The sequence below is a fragment of the Amblyomma maculatum genome, chromosome 1 (genome assembly GCF_055883805.1).
Source record: "Amblyomma maculatum isolate TAMU_Amacu chromosome 1, ASM5588380v1, whole genome shotgun sequence".
Classification (NCBI taxonomy): domain Eukaryota; kingdom Metazoa; phylum Arthropoda; class Arachnida; order Ixodida; family Ixodidae; genus Amblyomma; species Amblyomma maculatum.
Window position 1 is genome coordinate 430,526,999 of NC_139344.1, and position 7,689 is coordinate 430,534,687.

General features: G+C 40.1%; 1 long non-coding RNA gene across 1 annotated transcript; it reads right to left on the reverse strand.

Moving 5' to 3' along the window:
- Positions 1–3,532: 3,532 nt before the first annotated feature.
- On the reverse strand, positions 3,533–7,689 carry LOC146209376 (uncharacterized). The gene is made up of 3 exons (XR_014703429.1): positions 7,628–7,689; positions 4,027–4,104; positions 3,533–3,673 (listed from the first exon to the last, which is right to left on the reverse strand). It is a non-coding gene; the product is annotated as an uncharacterized LOC146209376 (long non-coding RNA).

Consider the following 7,689-nt stretch of genomic DNA (forward strand, 5'->3'; position numbering starts at 1 on the left):
GTAATTCCTGGGTTTGAATCCACTATGTCCCCATTGTTTCTTTTTAGTGTGAAAGCACTACAAGCAGACACACAAGCATTAGACAATTTGGCTATGCCCTGAACCGCTGGATTAGTGCTAAATACATTCATGCTCACATAAGGCACAATAAAAGACACTAACTTCAAAGCATCCTGCCCATTCGTAGCTGACCATATTTGCCAAAAGCCTAGACAGTCAAAGCCTAAGAAGCTGATGCCCACCTGCCCCCTTTGCCCCATTACTGCTGCCATAACACTCAACAAATGGGAGGAAGCCGCTGGCTTGGTAATCGCTGAACAATATTGTTATGAAGACGAAATAATCTACAATATTCTTACTGATATTGCCGCCAACTGACCCTGCCACTCTGTCACTGACACAACAGCTCTAGCCAACTTTGGCACCGACCCTGCACAGAACATGCAAGTTCCAACTGTCGACTTTCAGAATCAGCAAGCCTCGCTGCCTCAAGCATTCACAAGATCAGTGAATGTTATATGACCTTGCTGGACTCCTTGATTGTGACTTTCAATGGCAACAGAAAGCTATTAATGAATAGATGTCAAGATGAACATAAGTATACCCAACAGCTTGCCTTTTCAGATCACTTGCCCCCCTCTCTCCCGTTTTATATCACCCTTTCAAAGCATGATGCTCCAAGCCTTCATTACCATTTCAAAAGCTGATCAGAGTGGAAGCAAGTGCTTATAGTGCAGTTCGGCAAGCAACCTTTTCTTATAAAGGCAAGATCTTGTCAATGTGCCTGAGTAAGCCAGCAGCGAGGAATTCACTTCACCAAAGACAAGATATCTGGAACGTGCCCGCTCTCATTAACTGACAAAGATATATTAGTAGCAGATTTAGGAGGAGGAACAACTTTTATTTCATTTATCTTTTTCTTCCCAAGTGGAGCCCTGCGTTCAGTGCTCCATGTGCCACCATTTTCCTCCAGGCCCGTTAGACTACAATTGTAAGAGGTGCAAAAGAAAAAAAAAATGAAAGGCCAGAAAGTGAAAAAAAAAAACAAACAAACATAGAGACAAAAAATAATGGGAAAAAGAAGATGCACAGAGAACACATCCTTCACTACATCAGGTTTAAACTGTACCCAAATACTCACCAAGCAGGCAAAATTAGGAAAGATGTATGAAAGGGTAAATGAAGCACAACTATAAATACATACCTCATAGAAGCCACATGACAGGAAAAAAAAACAAGCTTACTTGTAACAATGGCAAAACACTTAGCAGGGAGAAGGAAAATGTACATATATATATGTATGTATACAATTGGAAAAAGAATGAGCAAAAATGACAAATGTAAAAGTAAAGGCAATAAAAAACTCAGTAAGCATCCATGACTGGAAAACTTCCAAAATGCATAAAGCTGCACAAGTGGAAACAAGGAGTGAAAGAGGAAACCGACACTTACTAAAGGTAATGCCTATTGCACCAATACTGCAGGCTTCTGGAGCTCAAGCCTCAGTGAATAACAGTGCACCACAGAGGAGTTATGAAATGTATCGACACAACTCGTGTAACTATTGTTAAAGCATCTAGCAGAGCTGGTTCAGTCTAAAGGAGTAACTCAGACCTGCACATCGCAGCACCTCCAGCAAAAAAATGATAATAATAGAAAATAAAAGAAATAATAATAAAAAGAAAGAAGTGGTATGCCCAAAGTACCTATTTGCTCGACAAAGAAGCAGGAGCCCTCCTCTGTACAGAGCATGGTAGGGGGTCTGCAGGGGGTCTGACACCTTCCAATTACCTAGCTCAGTCTTCAAACCTCATTGGGGTGCAGGTGATCTCTATTGGAGATGAGATGGTCAACACCAGGCTATTTAGCTGAGTCAATTTGTTTCTTTTCTACCAAGGGCAGTCATACTCGCTTTCTAGCCATAGTTTGAGTAACTGTCGCATGACACCAAAGCAGGCACAATGTTGGTAATCGGGGCTGAAACCATCCACCACATCAAAACGAGGTCACGGCAAAGCAAGGTCCCTTGACTCTATTAATAAACAGGCACTTAAGATGTGCCTTTTCTAGCCACTTCAATATGCTTCACAGCAGTCCTGCACACTGGAGCAGGATCTCAATATTCGTACGAAGAGCCCCCGGGGTAGTAACACCAGCCACACCCATAAAAACCATTAAATTGTTTATAGTTTCCGACTGCTGAACGAATGGCATCCACTGAATATGCAGCTGCAAATACCCTTATTTGGACCTGTTCTCCATGTTTAACTAATGGAAATCTTAAGGAAAGCTTCTGTAGCTCCTTTGCAAAGAGTGTAAAAAGAGTGGTCATGTTTGGCTTTGAAAAACCAAAACAAATAGCAGGCATAAGCCTGTTCTGCTTTCAGACTGCAAGGTCCAGCTCAAGAATATCACACTGAACTGGCCAGATGTCAAACGTTAATTTTTAAAACACTTTAATTCTATCTGTATTCCACAATAGTGAAATATTGTGAGTTGAAAAATCAGCCGACAGCCTGGCATGTTCTATGCCATCCACTACGTCATCACACTTCCTCTGATTCTTTGCGGAAGCAACTTCAAGTTTTGCTGCCCAAGAATTCATTGAAGCTGCTCTTTCAAAGGAATTACAAGGAAGGAAGAGCAAAAGGCTATGTCAATATCCCATTCACAGTTCTCGCAGTGAATCTCAATCTGAGCTGTACTACCCAAGTACCTGGTACAATCAAGACAATAGAAGTGGTTCTCAGCTTCAGGAATGTGTACACCCAAAGCTTTGAAAAGCAAGTATATTTCAATTTTTTGAGCTTTTCCTGGGTACTAGACGATATTCAGAACGATCAATATGCAGAAGACTAAGGTAATGTTCAACAGCCTCGGGAAGGAACAGGAGTTTACATTAGGTAGCGAAATACTGGAAGTAGTAGGCGGATATAACTACTTAGGACAGGTAGTAACCGCAGATCCGGACCATGAAAAGGAAATAACAAGAAGAATAAGATTGGGATGGAGCGCATTTGGCAAGCACTCGCAGATTATGACTAGCAGCTTACCGGTATCGCTCAAGAGGAAAGTATACAACAGTTGCATCTTGCCTGTACTCACCTATGGGGCTGAAACGTGGAGGCTAACCAAGAGAGTTCTACTTAAGTTAAGGACAACCCAGAGGGCTATGGAACGAAAAATGGTAGGGGTAACATTAAGAGATAGAAAGCGTGCAGAGTGGGTCAGAGAAATAACGCAAGTTAACGACATTCTAGTGGAAATTAAGAAGAAGAAATGGACATGGGCAGGACATGTAGTGCGAAGAGAGGATAACCGATGGTCGCTGAGGGTAACAAACTGGATTCCAAGGGAAGGAAAGCGTAGCAGGGGGCGGCAGAAAGTTAGGTGGGCGGATGAGATTAAGAAGTTCGCAGGGGTCAAGTGGATGCAGCTAGCACAGAACCGGGTTAAGTGGAGAGATATGGGAGAGGCCTTCGCCCTGCAGTAGGTATAATCAGGCTGATGATGATGATGATGATGATGAGACGATATTCAGCAGGTCCAGCGGGTCTGTCATCCCCCTGGTCGCTGACTTTATGGCGCATCACATAGGACATGAGAAGGGCTGCAACTTGTGTCCTCTCATCAGCAACTTGCAAAGTACTTTGTTGAGCTCTGCAGTCAGCATCTTAAAATAAATGAGATATTCCACAAATATTAATTGGAGGAAAATGTTAGTTCACATCAAATTTTCCTACAGTCCACTTATACATAAGTGCCAAATAGCAGAGTCTAACTGATACAATGACAGGTGTATTTTACTGACAAACAGTGCGATATGGTTCCTTGCATGATAAATTTCATTTTTTTACATTTGTTAGGGTCAGCATAAAGGTGAGCATGTACTGAACATGCAAGCCAGAGAAAGGTTATCTGCCCAAAATGCTTAACATTTGCACTTCATTCAAAGCTTTTGGTGTCAAGATGGAATTATCTGGCATTTAAATCTTCAGCATTTCAGAAAAAAAGAAACATGCTCACTTGAGGACCTCAGTCTTCATCAGAACCTGAGCTGTCTGCATCACTTGGCACAGGATAAGGTACTGGCACTTCTTCCTGCTTTGATAAAAAAAAAAATGTGAGTCCAGAGGAGAAAATCTTGCCTCACTCAATAAGAACTTAGCCCAGCTTTCCTTTCTGAAATTACTGAAGCTTAAAATATTCATATCATGGTAAGCTTCATGAACAGCACTGCACGCCACTTACAACTATTATATGACAGTAGCATATTAATCAATGTTGCATGGCAGTTTCATTAAACCAAGGAGGGGGAGCAGAAAAGTGGACACAACAGAACCAATTCTTTAAAAAAAGAGAGGATGGCCACTACATGCAATTCATTTTTATAATCAGTTTATGAGGCTCGATAAACGTTTAAAGAGACAATAGCTATCCCTGCTAGTTTCCTATTTAACTAAAATTTGTTCAATTACTTTTTTAAATCTTCACATAAAGGCTGGTTCACATGCAAGCAATTGAGTGAACTCAGTGGTGAGCGGCATCGACACAGCAAAAAATTTCCAACAGGTTGGAACTGGAGAGCTCGAGCTGCCGTGACAGCTCAAAATAAGTTTTTTAGTTACTCCGGCAGAAATTGCTGGAGTTCTCACTTGCATGTGAAAGGCTTAAGCGCGCATATGGCAATTATAATTTTAAAAGCAACTGTTATAACTGAAATTGATTGAAACGCCCACCTAAAGCCGTATATGTAAACACTTTGGATGTTAAGGGGAGTCAATGGAAGGAAAAGGAGAAATGCTACATGGTGAACGCTGGAAGGCCAAGTTTGCTACATGGCCGCTTGCCAACTGCAAGCCAAAAAGTGTTCGTAATTTCAGTATCTGGAACGATATTCAGCCAGGAAGAGCACCTTTTTTGGTAGTCTTGGCGGCATTAGAGTTAAAATTAGCAATTCTCCAGAACTAAACATTTAAATAACTAAATGTACATTGGAAAAGTGTAAATCTTAAGCAACTACATTGCCATAGGTCAAGCACTCATCTTTTATGTCTTTTATGATAACCTGAGTCTCCTAACATTGTGGCATCCTATGGCAGACACGAGTAATTGTGTGTAGCGAGGGGTAATTATGGCGTGCTCTTGTTGCAGCAAAAACGTGAAGATGCACGTTGTAGCACTGACTGACCATGATTTTGCTTCTTCCAGAGCCACACACGGCTCCTCCTAATGGTCAGGCTAGATACGTACATAGATCTGATTCTGCTAAACAATATTTAAGTATATATTTAGCAATTCTTTGCTTCCACCTTGCGCAGCTGCTAAATTAGAGGAGAAAAGAGTAATTCAGGCCCTACCAATCTTGATGCATAGAAGGTGACAAAGCCCTGACTAAGCCTTGAAGCATATTCTTGTTTATCCACTTCCCTCCAAAATCACGGTGACATACCTCTCCAAGTCACTGAACTGCTTTTTGCATAATTATCGCAGGCATTACTGATCACAGAATCTCACTCTTGGTAGCACGAGTGACACTCAAGCTGAAAGAAAACTAAAAAACCTTCAGCGTGGTGCATATCAAAGCCACATCCCTGTTTATGCAACAATGTGACCAGGGCTTAAAGTGCTGTTTTGTGATATGGGTCAGGTATTAAAAGGTGGGAAAGAAAAAAATAAAAAGTATCTGAAGAGCCACTGACTTTTCAGTAAATCCATACAACTATAGGTGTCATTGGCATTAAAATTATGATATTAAAGTCATCAATAAAGCTTGACAGAAGCAAATTAACAGACTTTAGTGAGTGACCTTATATTTATTGATGACCAACCTCAGATAGGGTGTCCCCTAAGCATGGTAAACACACTTGATAACACTGTGTATTTTGGAAACTGCAACTTGGTGACATTGGAAACCCTGTCCTCCTACAGGTGCTCTCATTTTTCAGCTTTTGTCAAGCCATTTCCTTGCGTTAGCAGCAACTCAGCCACTAATTCCTGTTTCTTGCCTGAGGCTATCAGTGTTCAGAGCGATAAATGGATTTCAAACCTGCAAACCTGGTCCTTTCTCCATGAATATGAGCATAATACTATGCTTTCATACATAGTCATCTTAATTACTGCATTACGACTTGGGATTTCACATATCCTTCACACGTGACATCACACCACTACAACACGTACAAAACCAAGCTTTACGTATATTTACATTCAGCCCATACCGTGCCAATATTCCCAAGTCTTTTCAGAAACTTAACATTCTTCCCATCTCTGCCTTACTCACGTATAACTTAGGCACTTTCACATATTGTTTTGTTAGTAACAACAATCTTCTCTAGTTTATATATCGTCAAGATCTTACTGACCCCAATACCATTAGATTTTCACCAAAAATAATTTTCTCCTGCCAAGAGTGTGCACTAATTACCGTTGTTGGATTCACATCAGTCAAAGCATAGAATATCATACCTCCGGACATCAAATCAAGTCTTTTGCTACATTTGTTTAATGGCGCTCATTTTGTTCTTCAATTCTTCAATCATTCAGTGCCACCAACTAATGAAATACTTCATACACACTTCGTAAAAAGTTACTTTTAAAACTTGTTTTCTTGCACATGTTCACCTGTTTGTATTAATATTTGAATAATGGATACTTGTATTTTCTTGTATTACTTTACGCTATGCTGCTGTTCTTCCTTTCATATTTTTTTATGATATGATACTACTTGTTCTGTCTACGGCTACTTCTTTGTGGGGTATTCTATAATTTCAGAATGAATTTTTCTTCCTTGCCTCTATAACATTTATTTGTTATAGAGGCAAGGGAAAAATTATTATTGTTATAACATACTATATTTTTACTTTGTACATTTGCTGTAACCACTGCTCCCTTTCATAACTCGTTTTAATTAGCTGAGGAGGTCCCAGTACTGTACATTTCACTATGGGACTCCTTTTGTATTTATTTATTATGTATGTAATGCTATCATATATGAAGTGCAATAAACTTGAAACTTGACAAAAAAAAATTGAAATCTTGGACCCTGGTTGCAGTTTTAGTTTGGATCTTTAGACCTCAATCTTCTTTTTTTTTTTCTACTTGCAGCACAATAGGTTACAAAAAAAAAACAAGCACAAGAGCTACTGTAACGTTTCCATAACAAATTCTGGGACAGGCCAAACTAAAATGTTACAATTTTACATGCGCTGTTGCCGGCTGCTCCAGGAGAGTGTCATGCACATCTGTGCCTACTGGCAAGCAATATCTTGCTTTGGCCTGGTGTAAGAAAGGCAGGGTTATTGGTTATCACATTTATCACTTTTTAGTGGCAGCTCTAATAGGACACCAAGTTTCTCAACAGAGAAATAAAAGGTATTTTGAAACATCTCAAAATAAAGACCATCAAGGAAAGAATGCAGTGTGAGATGTCATGTATAAACTATGCTAACTGTGCTTAGTTTGAACTGTGCTGAAAATTAGATACCAGATTATAAATCGAGAAACTTCGTACTGTGCGAATATGAAGTTCCTTGTAGTGGCGGCAACTGAAACAAATATGTAATTAAACACTGACAACTTTGTGCCATGAGCATTCTCTTTCTCTGCCAAAAAGCCTTTTTCATACCTGGCATCAATCCAGGGGCACCTCTCTATCCTCGTCTTCATCAATGCTCTGTGTAACCTGGT